Source organism: Lontra canadensis, unplaced genomic scaffold, assembly GCF_010015895.1.
Source record: "Lontra canadensis isolate GAN:19392208 unplaced genomic scaffold, GSC_riverotter_1.0 scaffold14, whole genome shotgun sequence".
NCBI lineage: Eukaryota > Metazoa > Chordata > Mammalia > Carnivora > Mustelidae > Lontra > Lontra canadensis.
Window position 1 is genome coordinate 5,308,091 of NW_022631008.1, and position 19,744 is coordinate 5,327,834.

At 41.4% G+C, this 19,744-nt stretch overlaps 1 protein-coding gene across 2 annotated transcripts in view; it reads left to right on the plus strand.

Moving 5' to 3' along the window:
• Positions 1–10,865: 10,865 nt before the first annotated feature.
• HTR1E (5-hydroxytryptamine receptor 1E) overlaps positions 10,866–19,744 on the plus strand; it is an 85,338-nt gene continuing 76,459 nt past the window's right edge. Inside the window, exon 1 of one of the 2 annotated variants that reach the window (XM_032858068.1) lies at positions 10,866–11,175. The gene's annotated coding sequence lies outside the window, so the exon portion shown is untranslated. Of the gene's footprint in view, positions 11,233–19,744 lie in introns of both variants that reach the window. The other variant, XM_032858066.1, reaches the window with a different exon arrangement.

Sequence of the window (19,744 nt, forward strand, 5' to 3'; positions counted from 1 at the left end):
AAATAATTTATCTACTGACTTCTTTAGGCCTCACTACTGGTACCAGATTGCCAGGTTTTAAACCTCAGTGTTGCCATTCTCTGGCTATAAAGATTTGGAAATGTTGCTTAACTTCTTTGAACCAATATACCAGTTTAAAAGATGAGGATAATAATAGCCTTCATAAATGTCATTGCATACACATAATATGTTTAGAGCAGCATTGCATGTAGGAAGAGCTCCATAGGTGTCAACTACTAATTATTGTCATGATAAAGTGACACTGACCTGCTTTGACTTCTCCCCTGATTCATGAGGGTCAATTAAGATAATATATGCCAAAGTGATTTGTAAATGTAAAAGTGCTATTTAAAGTTAGGGAATTATACAAATGTTCAGCACCTAGTGACAAGACTAGGGAAAGAAGTACTACATACCCATATAATGCAAAACAATTCAGTAATTGGAAAGAATGAACTACTGGTACTTGCTACATAGAGATGAACCCAAAGACACTGTGCTAAGTAAAAGAAACCAGACACATAATATTGCATATTTATATGCACTAATGTGCAAATTTATAAAGACAGAAAGCAGATCAGCAGCTGCCTGGGACAGGAGGTGGGAGCAGGTAAATTGACTGTAAACAGGCATGAGGGAAATTTTTAAGGGTAGTAGAGGTGTTCTACAGATAGACTGTGATGACGGCTGCACAACTCTGTACATTTAACAAACCCATGACTTGTATACTCACAATAGGCAAATGTGACATTGTAAAAGTTATACCTCAGTAAGGCTTTAAAAATAAGACAATAAATATATATAAAGAAGTTAAGGTGTTATCATCACCTAATATGTTATGTTGTAAACTCTGTTTGTTAAAAATGATTTGAGATTCTGACAGCAGAGTCAGGAGCAGGCCAGGCTTTCCAAAGTCCTCTGCCCTCCTCAGAAACCTTCCATCACCCCAGGTGCCCTCTGTGTTACATTTTAGAAAGCCAGGTGTGGCTGCTGATTTCCTGCGCACCATTAACCCCAACAGTTCCTGGCACTGCTCCATGGTGGTCTTACTGTGGCTCCAAGAAAGGCTTGAGAGTCCAGAAGTAAATCAATACCCAAGTCTTATAGAAGGATCGGAAGCACTACAGGACAGAATGAACATTTAGCTTCCTTTCTAGACTGAGCAAGTGGAACCCTTTTTCCTGAACCTTTGGCTCAGCCAGAGTAGTGGACTTGGAGAGAAGAAAATGTCAGTGAGCTGTGTTGGAAAAATGAAGAAATTCTGAGAGAAATCCAACCTGTTTACTCTTCAATCAGTATGAACACAAAGAGTTATCAACCAGCTCCCATGTTTCTGCCAAATTAGGTTCATTATGCCAGAAGATACAAGATTGTGATCACCATATAGAAAGAATAGAAGTGTTACAGAGTACACCTTGCCTGCAACACGGTTGATACATTTAGCTACACATCCATTCAGCCATCTCTCACCAAAATGGCTAGGAGGAGGAATACCCAACAGAAGAAAAATTCAGAGACTGGGCCCTGTCCATCAGAGCTTTTGGATATGGACATAAACAGTATGTTGGAAAGGGAATTCAGGCTAACAATTATCCAGGCAATAGCTAGGTTGGAGAAAGCCTTTGATGAACAAAATGGAATTGATTAGAGCAGAAGTGAAAGACACCAGGGATGATGTTAACAATGCTCCCAATGAGTTCCAATCTAATCTAAATTCTCTAAAAGCTAGGGTAACTGAGACAGAAGATAGAATTAGTGACCTGGAGGACAAACTGATAGAGAAAAAGGATCAGGAGGAAGCCTGGAATAAATAGCTTAGAAACCATGAAAACAGAATTAGGGAAATAAATGATGCCATGAAACATTCCAATGTCAGAATTATTGGAATCCCTGAGGGGGAGGAGAAAGAAAGAAGACTAGAGGATATAGTTGAACAAATTCTCCATGAAAATTTTTCCAATCTGGCGAATGGAACCAGCGTTTGTGTACTAGAGGCAGAAAGGTCTCCCCCCAATATCATAGAATCTAGAAAGACCTCGAGGCACCTGATTGTGAAAATGATGAATCATAATTTTAGACAGGAGCTCTTAAAAGCAGCTAGGGGGAAGAGATTCCTTACGTACAGAGGAAAGCCCATCAGAATAACATCAGACCTGTCCAAAGAAACCTGGCAAGCCATAAAGGACTGGCAAGATGTATTAAGGGCACTAAATGAGAAGAACATGCAGCCAAGAATACTTTATCCAGCAACACTGACATTCAAAATGGATGGAGAGATAAAGAGCTTCCAAGACCGGCAAGGTTTAAAAGAGTATGTGACCACCAAGCCATCACTGCAAGAAATATTAAGGGGGGTTCTATAAAAGAGGAAAAAACCCAAGAATATCATTGAATAGAAATATATGGAGACAATCTATAGAAACAAAGACTTCACGGGTAACACGATGTCAATAAAAACGTATCTCTCAAAAATCACTCTCAATATGAATGGCCTAAATGCGCCCATAAAATGGCACAGGGTTGCAGATTGGATAAAATGACAGGACTCCTCCACATGTTGTCTACAAGAGACCCATTTTGAACCTAAGAATAGATCCAGACTGAAAGTGAAGTGATGGAGAAGTATCTTTCATGCCAATGGGCCTCAAAAGAAGGCTGGGGAAGAGATTCTCATATCAGATAAATTAGATTTTAAACTAAAGACTGTAGTCAGAGATACAGAAGGACTCTACATAATCCTTAAGGGGACTACCCACCAAGAAGATCTAACAATTGTAAATATTTATGCCCCCAATTTGGGAACAGCCAATTACATAAGAAAACTGTTAATCAAAATAGTCATATTGATATGAATACATTAATAGTAGGAGATCTTAACATGTCACTCTCAGTAATAGACAGATCATCCAAGCAGAAAATCAATAAAGAAACAAGAGCATTTAATGACACATTGGACCAGATGGACCTCATAGATATATACAGAACAATTCACCAAAATAACAGAGTACTCATTCTTCTCAAGTGCACATGCAACCTTCTCCAGAATAGACCACATACTGGGTCACAAATCAGGACTCAACCAATACCAAAAGATTGAGATTATTCCCTGCATATTCTCAGATCACAATGCTTTGAAACTGGAGCTCAAACACAAGGAAAAGTTTGGAAGAAATTCAAACACCTGGAAGCTAAAGACCACCTTGCTTAAGAATGCTTGGATCAACCAGGAAATCAAAGAAGAACTTAAACAATTCATGGAAAACAATGAGAATGAAGACACTTCAGTCCAAAACCTATGGGACACAGCAAAGGTGGTCTTAAGGGGGAAATACATAGCCATCCAAGCCTCCCTCAAAAAAAATTGAAAAATCCAGAATACATCTGCTGTCTTTACACCTTAAAGAATTGGAGAATCAACAACAAATTCAGCCAACTCCACACACAAGAAGGGAAATAATCAAGATTAGAGCAGAGATCAATGAGATAGGAACTAGAGATACAGTAGAACGTATCAATGAAACTAGAAGCTGTTTTTTTGAAAGAATCAATAAGATCAATAAACCACTGGCCACACTAATCCAAAAGAAAAGAGAGAGGACCCAAATTAATAAAATTATGAATGAAAAGGGAGAGATCATGATTAACACCAAGGAAATAGAAACAATCATCAGAAATTATTATAAACAGTTATATGCCAATAAGTTAAGCAACCTAGAAGAGATGGATGCATTCCTGGAAACCCATAAACTTCCAAAACTGGATCAGGAATAAATTGACAACCTGAATAGACCAACATCTAGTAACGAGATTGAAGCAGTGATCAAAAACCTCCCAAAAAACAAGAGCCCAGGACCTGACAGATTCCCTGGGAATTCTACCAAACTTTCAAAGAAGAAATAACACCTATTCTTCTGAAGCTGTTTCAAAAAATTGAAGCAGAAGGAAAACTTCCAGACTCTTTTTATCAAGCCAGTATTACCATGATCCCCAAACCAGGCAAAGACCCTACCAAAAAGGAGAATTTCAGACCAATATCCCTGATGAATTTGCATGATAAGATTCTCAACAAGATCCACCTATTAGGATCCAACAGCACATTAAAAAGATTATCCACCATGACCAGGTGGGATTCATCCCTGGGTTGCAAGGATGGTTCAACATTCACAAATCAATCAATGTGATAGAACAAATCAATAAGAGAAGAGAGCAGAACCACATGGTCCTCTCAATTGATGCAAAAAATGCATCTGACAAAATCCAGCATCCATTCCTGATTAAAATGCTTCAAAGTATAGGGATAGAGGGAACATTCCTCAACTTCATAAAGTCTATCTATGAAAAACCCACAGCAAATATCATCCTCAATGGGAAAAAGCTCACAGCCTTCCCGTTGAGATCAGGAACACGACAAGGATGCCCACTTTCACCACCCTTGTTCAACATAGTATTAGAAGTTCTAGCAACAGCAATCAGATAATAAAGAGAAATTAAAGGTATTCAGATTGGCAATGAAAAAGTCAAACTCTCTCTCTTCGCAGATGACATGATACTTTATAAGGAAAACCCAAAAGACTCCACCTCCAAACTTCTAGAACTCATACAGCAATTCAGTAATGTGGCAGGATACAAAGTCAATGTACAGAAATAAGTGGCTTTCTTAAACACTAACAATGAAAATACAGAAAGGAAAATTAGAGAATCGATTCCATTTACTATAGCATCAAGAACCATAAGATACCTGGGAATAAACCTAACCAAAGAGGTAAAGGATCTGTACTCGAGGAACTACAGAATACTCATGAAAGAAATCGAAGAAGACACAAAAAGATGGAAGACCATTCCATGCTCATGAATTGGAAAAATAAACATTGTTAAAATATCTATACTGCCTAGAGCAATCTATACTTTCAATGTCATTCTGATCAAAATTCCACGGGCATTTTTCAAAGAGCTGGAGTAAACAATCCTAAAATTTGTATGGAATCAGAAGAGACCCCTAATTGCTAAGGAAATGTTGAAAAAGAAAAAACTGGGGGCATCACATTGCCTGATTTCAAGCTTTACTACAAAGCTATGATCACCAAGACAGCATGATGCTGGCATAAAAACAGACACATAGACCAGTGGAGCAGAGTAGAGAGCCCAGATATGGACCCTCAACTCTATGGTCAAATAATCTTCAACAAAGCAGGAAAAAATATACAGTGGAAAAAAGACTGTCTCTTCAATAAATGGTGCTGGGAAAATTGGACGGCTATATTAAAAGAATGAAACTCAACCATTCTCTTACACCATACACAAAGGTAAACTCGAAATGGATAAAAGACCTCAACGTGAGGCAGGAATCCATCAGAATCATAGAGGAGAACATAGGCAGTAACCTCTTCTATATCAGCCATAGCAACTTCTTTCAAGACATGTCTCCAAAGGCAAAGGAAACAAAAGTGAAAATGAACTTTTGGGACTTCATCAAGATCAAAAGCTTCTTCACAACAAAGGAAACAGTCAACAAAACAAAGAGGCAACCCATGGAGTGGGAGAAGATATTTGCAAATGACAGTGCAGACAAAAGGCTGATATCCAGGATCTATAAAGAACTCCTCAAACTCAACACACACAAAACAGATAATCATGTCAAAAAATGGGCAGAAGACATGAACAGACACTTCTCCAAGAAGATATACAAATGGCTAACAGACACATGAAAAAATGTTCATCATCACTAGCCATCAGGGAGATTCAAATCAAAACCACATTGAGATACCACCTTACACCGGTTAGAATGGCCAAAATTAGCAAGACAGGAAACAACATGTGTTGGAAAGGATGTGGAGAAAGGGGAACCCTCTTACACTGTTGGTGGGAATGCAAGTTGGTGCAGCCACTTTGGAAAACAGTGTGGAGATTCTTCAAGAAATTAAAAATAGAACTTCCCTATGACCCTGCCATTGCACTACTGGGTATTTACCCCAAAGATACAGATGTAGTATAAAGAAGGGCCATCTGTACCCCAATGTTTATAGCAGCAATGGCCACGGTTGCCAAACTGTGGAAAGAACCAAGATGCCCTTCAATGGACAAATGGATAAAGAAGATATGGTCCACATATACAATGGAATATTACACTGCCATCAGAAAGGATGAATACCCAACTTTTGTATCAACATGGACAGGACTGGAAGAGATTATGCTGAGTGAAATAAGTCAAGCAGAGAGAGTCAATTATCATATGGTTTCACTTATTTGTGGAGCATAACAAATAACATGGAGGATATAGGGAGATGGAGAGGAGTAGGGAGTTGAGGGAAATTGGAAGGGGAGATGAATCATGAGAGACTATGGACTCTGAAAAACAATCTGAGGGTTTTTAAGGGGTGGGGGTGGGAGGTTGGGGGACCCAGGTGGTGGGCATTATGGAGGGCACATATGGCATGGAGCACTGTGTGTGGTGCATAAACAATGAATTCTGTTACACTGAAAAGAAATTAATAAAAAAATATTTCCTGGCTAGAGGTGTTTAAGAAATATTTATTGGTAATGGGCTATTTCTACTCTTCACTGAGTGACCTGCTTCTCATGATCACTTCCAGTGAAGAAGCTTGTTGGTCATGAGCCACTGTCAATACCACTAGAGCTTGAGGTTTAGTTCCATGACAGTGTTCTCCTTACCCACCTACTTTGTCTTAGTTATTACCTTATGGAAATAAGGCATGGGGAAATGGCCAGTGGATGCCCAGAGAACAGAGGTTTTTCTTAGGGCAAGAAGTAAAGTTTGGATCCTGATGACATATCATCATCAATTAAGTTAGTCAGCCTAGATTCATTATTTTGTTCCTTATGACCTAAGGTCGATGAACACCATTAGCCAATAGAGTCAATGATTTTTTTTTCTCTTACATCTTTGTTTAAATTCTATTTAGTTAACATACAATACAATCCTGGTTTCAGGAGTAGAATTCAGTGACGGAACACTTACATACAACACCCAGTGCTCATCCTAACAAGCACCTTCCTATTTTTTTTTTAGTAGTTTTCTTTTAAAGATTTTATTTATTTGAGAGAGAGAGAGCACAAGAAGGGGAAGGGGCAGTGGGAGAGCCAGAGCAGACTCCCCGCTGAGCAGGGAGCCCTATGTGAGGCTTGATCCTAGGACCCTGGAATTATGACCTGAACTGAAGCAGATGCTTAACTGACTGAGCCACCCAGGCGCCCCATAAGTGCCCTTTTTAATACCCATCATCCAGCTTTTCCATCTCCCACGCACCTCCCTCCATCAACCCTCAGTCTGTTCTCTGTCCTCAAGGGTCTCTTATGGTTTGTTTCCCTCTCTCTCTTTTCTTTTTTTCCCCCTTCCTATACGTTCACCTGTTTTGTTCTTTAAATTGCACATATGAGTGAAATCATATGGTATTTGTCTTTCTCTGACTTATTTCACTTACAGGTCTCCAACCACATTGTTGCAAATGGCAAGATTTCATTCCTTTTTATGGCTGAGTAATATTCCATTAAATATATAAATATGTATTTATATAATTATATATATATAACATCTTCTTTATTCATTAACCAGTCAATGGTCACTCATGTTCTTTTCATAGTTTGATAATGACAAATATTTTAAACAGAAAATACCTTCCATTCAAAACCATCCCTGGAGACTACTGTCAATTGATAACTTGTTCACCATAGTTTGTCACTATCACACCCATCTCTACAGATCCCCTTCTGGAAGCCCTCCTTGGAGGAAGTATACTCAGCCATATGACTTACTTTAGCAAATGGAATATGAATAGAAGTGATTGATCCTATAATCATGAACATAGGATGCAATTTGAAGTTCATTCTTTAAAAGCAACAGTAAAGAATCACCTGGTGACTCGGTCGGTTAAATATCTGACTCTTTTTTAAAATTTTTTTAATTTTTAATTTTTTTTTCTGACTCTTGATTTCTGTCAGTCATAATCTCAGGGTTGTGAGATGAAGCCCGGCATCTGCTTAAGATTCTCTCTTTCTCCCTCTGCCCTCCCTCCCCCACGCACTCTCTCTCTCACAAAAAAAAAAAAAAAAAAAAAAAAAAGGCGACAGTGAAGAGATAAGAAATATGTCATAGGGTTGTTGGGATTGTTTGGTGGAGCATCATATGGAGAGAACCTAGGACAGTGTAAACTCAGTAAGCATGAGCTCCTTCCCATCACAACTCCTTCCTTTTCCATTTTATTTCCACTTCCACAGTGGAGATAGGAAACTACAGGCAATTGCCTACTAGAGTCTTGACTTTTCTCTATAATGAGGACATGAAAAAGTCATACATAGTCCCTACCTTAAGAATAGTCTAGTCTAATTCCTGTGAGGAAAATGCAACACGTGTATGCTTGCTTCCTCATATATTTAAGTAAGTTCCCAGCATCCTAGCAGAATGCTAACAAATAGGATTAAGACATGTTTGGGGGATGAACACAAGTTATTGTTCATCATTTTTCCCGCTCCCCATCCATTCCCACCCCTTCTCCTGTACACACATAACCACCACCTGCACCTCCATCCAGTTTTCCCTAATACTCAAGGCTGGATTAGAGTGCTCTCCTTTGTGTTTCCACAGAACACTCTATTTCCCCTTCTCCCAACTGTTACTTAGGATTGGCTTTGTTAGTTTGTTGATCAGTCTTCCCACTAGATTCTATGGTATATCAAAGAAGAAACTGTGTCTTCTTTACTGTATTCCTAGAAGTTGGCTCACACCTGATAAAGGGTAGATGTTTACCAACATTTTTGAAAGAATGAATGAATTTGATCAATTCATTCCTTCACAATGACTTTCAGGTTCTCACCACAGTTGATAAATTTGTTACGCCACGTGCCCAAGGCTCTACCCAATATCTTTATAGATTATATTTTTAATTGACAATGATTCTCCATTATGAAATCAGCATGTAATTTACATGTACCTACAATCTTAAAGTACCCAAAGAGCCCCATGGAAATTTAAGTGGGCAATCCACAAATTGAATTATCAGCTTCTATTAAGCAGAAGTTGAGTTTCATTAAAACTGGTAAAGTATATCCTAGAAATTAATTAATAGCTTGAGGATAACCATGAACTTTATGAAGCTAAAATCTGCCAAAGCCAGGGTATGCTGAGGTATATTCAGGAGAGTTTCTAAATGTATAATGTTATGTTTCCATAATTGCTAACCTGTAATGATCAAAGAATAAGTAAACTAATTTCCTTAAAAAAAAAAAGACCAAAATGAACTCAAATTTTATTCATCTTTTGGAAGGATTCCAGAGTTGCCAAAATAGGATTATAATCCTATGAGGTTCCTTTCTAAAATGAGTGAGGATTCTTGTTCTGTTTGTTTTTACATAACAGCTCTATCATTAAACACAGTTGAAACTGATGTCTTAGAAGTACTACCTTTCTTTGGTAGGAAAACACCCTTCTATCCCATTCTCCTGTTTGGCTTTAGTACACTAAAGCCTTTTCTCTTAGGATTAACAAAAAAGCAAATCACAGTTCACAACCAGAGTTTACCAACCTTCCTTTCTCTTTTCAGTGGCGTTCCCCTTCACACCACCACCCAGCCCCTGCTGATCCTGAGAGGCCCTTCAGAAGTCAGGAAGAAGGGCGTGCACGCTTACGTTCTGAATTTTAGAAGGATTTCATTTGTTTTAGAGAAGCTAAGCTACCAAAAAATTAAATCAAATAAAGCCTTCTCAATTCAGCCATTAAACCACACACTAGAAAGGAAAGTGTGAGGCAGGTATTCGGGGAAATATGTGGGTTGTCTATAGAGGTTCGAAAGTCCTTTCAGTTTGTATCAGGCTGTCTACAGATCATATAGTCTGCATAAGATTTGTTATTCTATTTTATAACTCCTCATTTCTCCTCTCCCATCTGCCAGGGTGGTAGTTCAAATAATCTGATTTTTTTTTTCTCCCAAAATATCAGGGAATCAATCCATAAAAAGCTTCAAGATTTCAGAGCCACCCAAGTTCCTTCTGGGAAACAACCCATTGATGCTCAGGAAGCTTCCTTCAGCAGTGTCAGGATTCCATAAAGTCCCTCTCCAGTCAACTGCTCTCACCTTGCAGCAGGTGGATACCCCTGGAACACTGGGAAGAGCACAGAGAACTTGCCAACCTGAAATACCACCTCCATCACTTCCCCTTCTCTCCTCTTGTTTTCTCTACCTCTCTGCCGCCGTCCATTTTTCCCCACCCCAACGTTCTCCTACTTCTTCCTCACCCTCTTCTTCTCCTCCAACCCCTTAAAGCACCCTGTGAATGTTGACTGTAATTCTCCCCTCAAGGAAAGATGAGTAATTCACTTCCATGGGATTTGCCTGGAGGAGCCACAAAGCGGCGAAGTTCAAACCTGCCAACGACTGTATTTCCTCTCTCCCCAACCACGGCTGGCCACAGAAGAGAAGTATAAGATCTGCCTTTCCTTGGACCACCTGGACCCTTCTCCTCCTGGGCCGTCCCCAACAAAGGGCTCTGGATGCGGGACCCGCGTCCACACCACCAAACCCATAGGCCAGGCTTATAGCATGGACAGCGCTGCCCTCTAGTGTTTGCAACCGGGAGCCCTGAGGGCACCATCCGCTCCAGAATTTTTCTTTTACAGCCTAAGCAAGACCTGAAACACCTCGGGGATCCGACCCTCGAGTTCTCCTCCGCAACCACCGCCCGCATTGCACCCGGCTCACCTTTTCGTCCCTCCCACCCCCTTCGCTGTTCAGTGGCGTCCTGGGTGCCTGCAACCTGCCGGGTGATTCAGTAGACTGCCCCCTGCTCCTGTTCTTGTTCTTGTTCCTGCTCCTGCTCTTGCTCCTGCTTCTGCTCCTGCTCCTCCTCCTCCCCCTCCCCGCTCTCGCTCTCGCCTCCTCTTCCAGTCGGGGCGCCCAGACTTCTCCAAGCGCAGCGCCACCCGGCTGCCCAGCGCGCCCCGCTCCTGGCTCCTTCTCGCGGCAGCCTGGGGGCACCGGCGCGGGCTAAGGACGCTTGAGGGGCCCTCGCCCCATGAGCCCAGCGTGCCCCAGAGCCGGATGTTGAGAGAAGCTGTGCTTTGATAAAGCTCAGGAGAGCACCGAGCGTTTTCGGAGTGAGACTTCGGGAACCAGCGGGACGCCCCAGGTCACCCAGTGCAACGCGGCTGTACGCACGGTCCACAAGGTGAGGGGCGCACGCTGCCGGGGACGACCTCGGCTTCCCTGCTCACCCCCTCCTCGGGTGAGCGGCTCAAGCGCTGCTTTAGGGATTTTTGGCCCCTCTGAGGCCAAAGGCAGCGTGGGTGGGGGGGACGGGGAGAGATAGACTACAGGGGGTCGCCTGGGCACTGTGCCTGCCCTTGGACCCTCTTAGTGAGGAACGCATTTCTCGGTCAGACAGCCCTCAAATGTGTGAAGCGGAGTGTCGACATTGTGTATAACTGTGGATTAAGAATTTTATCCTGCTTCCTTGCAAAAGGATTTGAGGCGGCTTAAAGATGAAATGAATGTGGGAGGGGTGCCAGGAGGAAAAAAACTTGAGTGGAAATCACGCGGAGACGGGTGTGCGGCGAGGACCGCTGGAGGACGAGGTGATTTCAAAGCCAAGGCTGATTGAAAAACCTTTGATTAGAAAGGACGGTGTGGTTTCTCCAGCCCTCAGAAAATAATGATGTGCTTAGTCCTGATAAAGAAAATACCCAGGTGGGCAGGTGATAGGGTTGACTCATTTTCTTAAATTACAAAATAAACCTGGAAAGTGAGAGTTGAGACAGGAAGTTTGGTCTTCAGCTATTTCCACCCAGTACTGCAAGGTGAGAGACTGGACTCCTGCTTAACGAAGACGAAGGGGCATCCAGGCTAAATGGAAGGGGTTCCTGCTTCTATCACTGGATGATACATGGTTTCGCATAGTTAAAATATATATACTTCAGTACTTTTTTTTTTTATTTTGGGGGGCTGTGTCCAATTCTGGATACCTTGCTTGTCCTTGAGTTCGGAGGATGAGGCAGAGTGTGTCAGCATCCCAGGATGCTTCTTCCTAACCTTCCTCACTGTCCTTCCCTGCCTCCTGCACCAGATTTCTCCGAGCCCAGGAGGGAATAATAGATGGTCAAATAAGTTGGGGCGGGGTGTTTTCTCCAAATATGTGGTGTTCACCTACCATTCTTCTTTTACCCCAGACTCCAACAGTTTATGCACCTATTCTGAACTTGACATTACTCTGGGTCACATTTTTCTGCGGTTACACATTTAGATATAATGTGCCTGACCCTAAACACCCAGCATGACCCATGAATCTGAGGTTTCCCTGACTTAACAGGTTGCTGAATTAAATGAGATGACCCATCTTCAACAAATAAGTGAGGAGAGGCTTTGGAGGTCCACTAAACAAGTACAAAAATATATGCCTACCTGCCTTTCTCTTCCCTTCAGAACTTTAGCTCCTAGACCACAGAACCGTGAAAATGAAGCAAGCCTCCTGAGTGGGACTCGGTTCAATTTCTGCACCATGTTTAAAGCAAAGTGTGTTGCTTATTTCTGAAATTGCATAGCACCTCCACAATGAACCATTTTGCTGCCTAGAGGTGGGAGAAGTACTTCTGCCCAGATATTTCATCACTAGAGAACTATACAGAGAAACTCACTCAAATCCTGACTCATCATTGTTGATAAAACTTAACTATTATGTCATCATCACCTGATAGGGTCTTTTGAAACCCAGGGACCGCTACAGATCTCTATATAAATTGAGACTTGTAATGACAGAGCCAGAAAGGAGCTCAATAAATAATGTAGCCAAAACTCTGGTTCTTGGGGTCTTGGCAAATGCATGCCTAAATATTCCTTTAGATGGTAATTGTTCCTTTCATAAAGATTTCCAGGGATGAAGACTTCACAGACTATTTTTATATTAAAAAGTGTTCAAATTGACCATTTATATCTACTAGCTGGCAAATTTAAAATTCCACAGGAATCAACATCACCGACAGTAAACTCAAGTTTGCATTTTCTCTTCTGCCCATGGTGACTTTATTTGGGGCCATATTCCTAGGCCAGGCGCTTCTGAGTATCCTCCCAAACACACAGTTCTCTTGGGCACATGTTCATGTATAAACCACGACTTCCCTTGATACTCACCCTGATGGCACCTTTGTTAGCCATTTCGGTACCTATTAAAACATTTGCTCTCCATTTCTTCTTACGGATGCCTGGTCAGCATCAATTATGTAAATAAATTTCTTTTCTTTTGAGGTAAATAACCAAGTCAGGATGTCTCAGAGAGAGTATTTAGGAAGAAAGAAAATCTAGGACACACAGCTAGCTCAGGTGACACTGCAGTATATTCCCATTCCCTGCTGTTTGATGAGATTATTATTGGAGAGCAAAGTGAGATTGTCACCAGCAGCATCTTGCCCAAACTGGCTGAAGCTCCTTCCCATCAGCGTGTTACACCACCACAACCACCACCACCAAGAGTCCAAGGCTTCAAATCAAAAATATATCCCTTTACAGAAAACAGTAAGCCCTGACCATTGGGTTATCTTCTTATGGCTCAAACGTCTGATACCCTAGACCTTGCCTTCATGCACATCCCATTTTTTTTTCCGTTTGTCTGTGGTCCTTCTTAGAATTTTATTTCTACGCTACCCTTTACAAGTAAAAGATCTAAAGCTAATATTTTAATAGGGGGAGGTCTTTCCTCCACTTCTATAGGCTTATTTACATGAGAAAATAAGCTTGAAGATGCTCAAGACATGAATTCTAACCAAATGGGGATTTATTGTTCATACCATATGCTGTCAAGGCCATCTCAGGGCATCTTATGCTGTACTGTCCTTTTTTCTCCACCTCCCACATTTTTCTACATATGAAATTATGTGAATATTAATTTCAGGAAAACACTAGCGATAAGTATGCTCTATGAGCAAGGCGGGAGCAGATGGGTAGACGAGGAAGGAGGAAAGGGGAGCAGATGGGTGAATAGGAGAGAGAAAGGGGGAAAAGGGGCAGCTCTTTAGAGTGGGCTAACTACTCCCTTGTTTCCTCCTCCCTGAGTCATTGTATGTTCCCTACAGCTTGGGGCCCAGGTGAGTGAATTTACCAAAGTCCATCCTCCTCAGAGTGCAAGGACTTTCATCAATAGCCCATCTACTTGTCAAAATTTAGTATCCTTTCCCACATTTTGTGGATTAAGAAACTAAGGACCAGAATTTATAAAGATCATTTAGTCAATTTGGCATACTCCTAGATCACAACAAATTGGTAAAATCCTTGAGAATTCTATTTCTAATACAGTTTGACTCTAATCTTGTTTTTCATTCTTAGTATTCTCTCTCTCTCTCTCCTTTTTGTTTTGCCCACTATGGATTACCTGATTCACTATGGATTACCTGATTCAGTATGGTCCTTATTCTAAGAGATTTCAATTCTTGTATGTCATGGTTTTATTCTCCTAAGATATGACAAATGAAAAATAACCTAGCCAGCAGAAAACTTGTGATAGGTTCATTGTTAGAGCTCTCTCCTCTTGGTCAGTTCTCAATACATGCAGTTGTAGGATTAGGAAGAAAAAATCCTTTAGAAAAAGCTATAAAACCTAATTCTTCTATATCTGGATCATTTTAAAGTACAAGTTGTAAGAGGAGTGAGCATCTCAAGATTCTAGTTATCAGGACAGACCAGATGGAAGGTCTTTATGAAATCTGGCACAAGAAAGAAAGCATTTTTATAGCAAGAAGGTAATATTTTGAAAAACAGGAACCAATAGAAGAGCAGCTTGAAGTTCTAAAACTCTCAGATCCTTCTAATGACCCCATCTACCTACAGTGCTCAAATAAAGTAAAACCAGACCCCATGAAATGTCTTTCCTTAGCTGCAGCTGTTCTTTATCCCTTTATCAGATAATGGGTATGTGGTGATATTTCCAAGGGATCTGACTTAAACATTAAAGTATGAGTTTTGTTGGGACAGAAGAAAGTCACATTTGTGTCAAGACTTGTATTCTTGGGAATTGGAGACAAGTCAGAGTGTCTTTGGGGAATAAACTCCACCAAATGGATAATGAAATTTATAGGCCATACTGCTCAGAAAGTGACTTCAGCAACACTACCCTAATAATCACCAGAGTTACCATAGGTTCATTCATCTGCATTGGTGGGAGGGAAAAGGAGGAAGGAGCTAACAAATGCTGAGTGTCTGCTATGCTTCAGGAACTGTGCCAAGAAATGCACGTACATTCTTATATTTCATCCTCACAAAAGCGCTGTAGGGTAAGTGTTATCAGCCCCACAATTATCACCCCACATTCATTCATTAAAAACCTGTATTTATCACTCTACCACCTGCCCTGCTGTCCCTTTCAGGGAGAGGCAAAAAATTCAGATTAAGTGAAGTCAACATACACGAGGAGAATACCTAGAGAGGTTTGAGAAATGTGCTTATCACTGAGGGGATCTTATGAATTTGGACTTTACCTTATAGGCCTGAGGGAATAATTACAGGATTTGTAAATATATTTATTAACACTAATGTTCATACAGGGAGACATACAAATCATAGTTGTTACTTTTCTCTAAGTGAACATACCCATGTCACTAACCACCACCAAGATAAGAAGTGGAACATCACCACAGCACAAGTTCCTTTTGTGTCTCCACCCAGTGATGACTTCACCCTCCCTAAATGTACCTCCCTGCATTCCAACATCCCAGATTATTTTGAGCTTTATTATCTATATAAATTGTGTAGAATGTTATATTTCATGACATGGTTTGTGTTATATTCATGAGACTTGTTCATGTGGATGGTTATGCTAGTAATCTGTTCATTCATTCATTGCTGTTGTTATACAGGACTGTGTTTATGAATGTGCCACAAGGAAATGATCTGTTCTCCCATGGATGGGCGTTCGGGTTGTTGTCAGGTTTTTGCTATGATAATGCTTCATTATGGCATTTTAAGCTGTTGACCAAAATAATCAGGTCGGTATTATCAAGACCTCCCTCTCGCTCCACACTATGGAGTGGGAGAGAGAAAGTGTGGAAGAAGCAGTTATTGTGAGAGCCCAAGCCAAGGTAGTAGCAGTGGACATGGAGAGAGTGAAACAAGAACAGGATGAGTTAAGGCTACAGTGGAAAAAGGAAATGATAAGATGCGGATATTAGATAGAAACAGATCTGTGTTTGAAAGAAGCACTTTGTTTCTCCCCTGGCTCCCAGCATTGCCCCTTTCTCCTGTGAAAGCACCCCTCACACCCCAAACTGTAATGGTTAGTCACCTAAAAAGAAACATGAACTGCTTCATGTTTCCTGAACTGTTGACCTATGAATCATTTGCTTTTCCCTTCAATTTATCTCACAATTACCAAAAAAGAAGGAGATGGTAATGAATCAGCTAAAACTTTGGCTTACCTTTTAGGGTACAAGACAGAATTCTGGGCAAGAGAATGGAAATAAACAAAATAGAATGCAGACAGCCTAGTCTTGTTCTGGTTGGTTCAAGAGGATGGATCTCGTTAACAACACATGCAGAGAAGGAGATTCCAACACTTGGTGGAAGAGCTGTCTAACACTATCTGAAACACAGACTGTGTGGGGGGGATGCACTCTGCAGCACTGGGAAGTACAGCATGCCTGGGGACATGTCCCAGGTTGGGTTCTCCATGCTCTAAGAGAAACATAGTCTAAGATGAGGTTTATTGTGCTTGATGTTGATTAGAAAACGCCCTTGAGAACCACACTGAATGGGTGGAAGGAAACAGGGGCAGGCTGAGGGAGAAACTGAGCTGCAGAGTTGATCCAGCAATGGCCTCAGCCAACCCTGTGGGGAGTCTGAGCTACATTGATCCATCAAAGTTGTCCCAAGCTAGACCAAAAGGGTCAGACTTTCCAACCCCTTCCTCCCTCAGGTGCTGATTGTGAGCTGCCCCAAGAAGAGCAGTGTCTTAGGAGAGACAGCTCCCTAAGCCAAGGACATCCTAGAAGGGGCAGACAGCTGAAGGCTGTCCTGACCCAATCTCAGCAGCTGGCTACAAGCCCCTTCTTGAAAGAGGGATCTGGCAGTATGTCTCTGTGTCCATCTCAGGACATTTGCTTATTTGGACTTCAGCTACAGGGGATTAAATTAGATAACCTTCCAGGTGCCACCCCACTCTGAGATCTGCATGTACTTATTTCATATATCCAGGTTTCCAAGTCACTACGGAGTTTACAGACTGTCGTGAATAATTTGCCATTTCACCTTTAGTCTTTCAGCAAGTAAATATATCCCTTAACCACTGAAAGTGGGTGGAAGTCAAGAATTCCCATAAGCATATGAGGTCCCTTGATGCAGAACTTCTCATGAGAAGGTAGAGAGGGTATCCTGCCAACTGTCTTCAGAAGGAGCTTTTTAAATAATCATAAAGGGTCTGTGTATGTGTACATATGTGTGTTTAACGCTTGAAACAGACTTTGACTTTGCCATAACTGCTCCTTTTATGATTGGCCTGCATGACATCTTACATATAACAGAAAAACTGCTCATGGAAAAACCTCTCCTTCGTATCTCTGTGTGTTCAATTAAGTAACATAGTACCCCACAAAGGGATTTTGTGCAGTACACTTTTGACAGGAGGCTAGCTGAAACTTGGCAGCTTGAAGAACCTCTCAGAGCAGATTCTACTGGGGAGACTCCTGCTCTCACATTCGACACAGCAGCTCCTGAGCTGGGGATGCTGCCTCTGACCTAATGATTCACTCCATCTTTGCCTTCAGTGCTGGGGCTGCTGCTCCCATCTTTACCACAATTGTATTTAGTGAACGGCTACCGAGAGCCACTCCACAAAATTTCTATGGCCCAGAGAGGGCAAAATTACGCTATTTTCTGCATCCATCCCAGTTCCATTCCTGGGTGTTATTTTGTTTTTTCTCCCCCAGTTTGGTCCCCTATCAGAAATAGTTTTTATATCTGCAAAAGCATCATTATAAAAGAAACATAACCTTTTAAGAAAACGTCACTAGTTTTTTTGGCCTTCATTGTATTGACATTCTGTAAGTGTTCTTATTTAATTCTCCAGTTTGCTTCTGTTGATTGTAATATTATGCTCTCCCTTCACTTTGTCCTAATCACCTAAAGTAACTTCTTTGCTCTGTGCCTCAGTTGTCCCATCTTTATTTTTTTAAAGACTTGTTTTCCTTTTTTTTTTTTTAATATTTTATTTATTTATTTGACAGACAGATCACAAGTAGGCAGAGAGGCAGGCAGAGAGAGAGGAGGAAGCAGGCTCCCCGCTGAGCAGAGAGCCCGATGCGGGGCTCGATCCCAGGACTCTGGGGTCATGACCTGAGCCGAAGGCAGAGGCTTTAACCCACTGAGCCACCCAGGCACCCCAATTTGTCCCATCTTTAAAATGTGCATGACAATTCCTGCCTTAGAGACCTATAGTGAGGAGTAAAGAAAAGTGCAACATAAGCCATGAAGAAATGATAGGTATTATTACAATTAGCATTATTATTCCTGTGTGTGGTGGTGTACAAATAATCCTGACCTGAACTGAGGTGAAGAATATGGTCCTGGCCTTGGAGAAAATAGAGATGGGTCCAGACCAAGTTCCATTGCCCTGAACCCTATTGGCAAGAATTTTTTCTCTTTTACTTACTAAACATTGCCTCAGGTCAGATATATCCTCAAGCCCCAGGTAATGTTTTTGCTGGGGCACCTGTGTGGCTCAGGTGGTTAAGTGTCTACCTTTGGCTCAGGTCATGATCCCAGCAATCTTGAGATCAAACCCCATACCGGGCTCCCTGCTTAGCGGGGAGCCTGCTTCTCCCTCACCAGCTCCCTAGTGCTTGTGTTCCCTCTTTTGCTATCTCTCTCTGTCATAAATAAATAAACTGGTTTTTTTTATATTTTTAAAATTAAAAAAAAAAAAAGAATGCCTTTGCCTGCTACTTTCTCCAACCACTGAATCTCCACACCCTGAATCCACTCACAGATCCCTTCTTTATATGCAGGACAAGAGACTGGTCCTAGGATGTGACTCTGGGGTTCCATTTGCAATAGTTCTGCATCTAGAAAGTCATGATTCGTGCTTCCCATAATGGTGTTTCTCAAATCTTAGTGTGCAGAAGAATCGCCTGGAAAGCATGTTAAACCTCATGTTCATGGTCCCCACCTGCAATGCTACTAATCAACAGGGTGGGGTGAAGCCAAGAATTTAAATTTTTCACAAAATCCCAGGGGATGGTGATGGTGGTCATCTGCAAACCACACTTTGCATAGCAGAAGATCTATGGGAGTCAGCAGAACACACAAAATTAATGTTTTTTTACAGCCAGAGAAACAGAAAAATACATAAAGGAACTTACTCTCAAAGAAATCCAGACCTGATTAGAGACATGTAATCTTTAAGCAAGAAAACATGCTGCTGTCATGTTGCAAGTATTTTATTACCGGAGTCCTCTTTATGGGGGAGATAAACTGCCTTTAAAACTAGGAGCAAGAGGGTGCCTGGGTGGCTCAGTGGGTTAAAGCCTCTGCCTTCAGCTCACGTCATGATCTCAGGGTCCTGGGATCGAGTCCCCCATCAGGCTCTCTGCTTGGCAGGGAGCCTGCTTCCTTCTCTCTCTCTCTCTGCCTGCCTCTCTGCCTACTTGTGATCTGTCTGTCAAATAAATAAATAAATAAAAATCTTTAAAAAAAAATAGGAGAAAGAATATCACATCAGCCACGTGATGACCATCTCAAAGGGAACCAAAGTTTACAAAATTCAA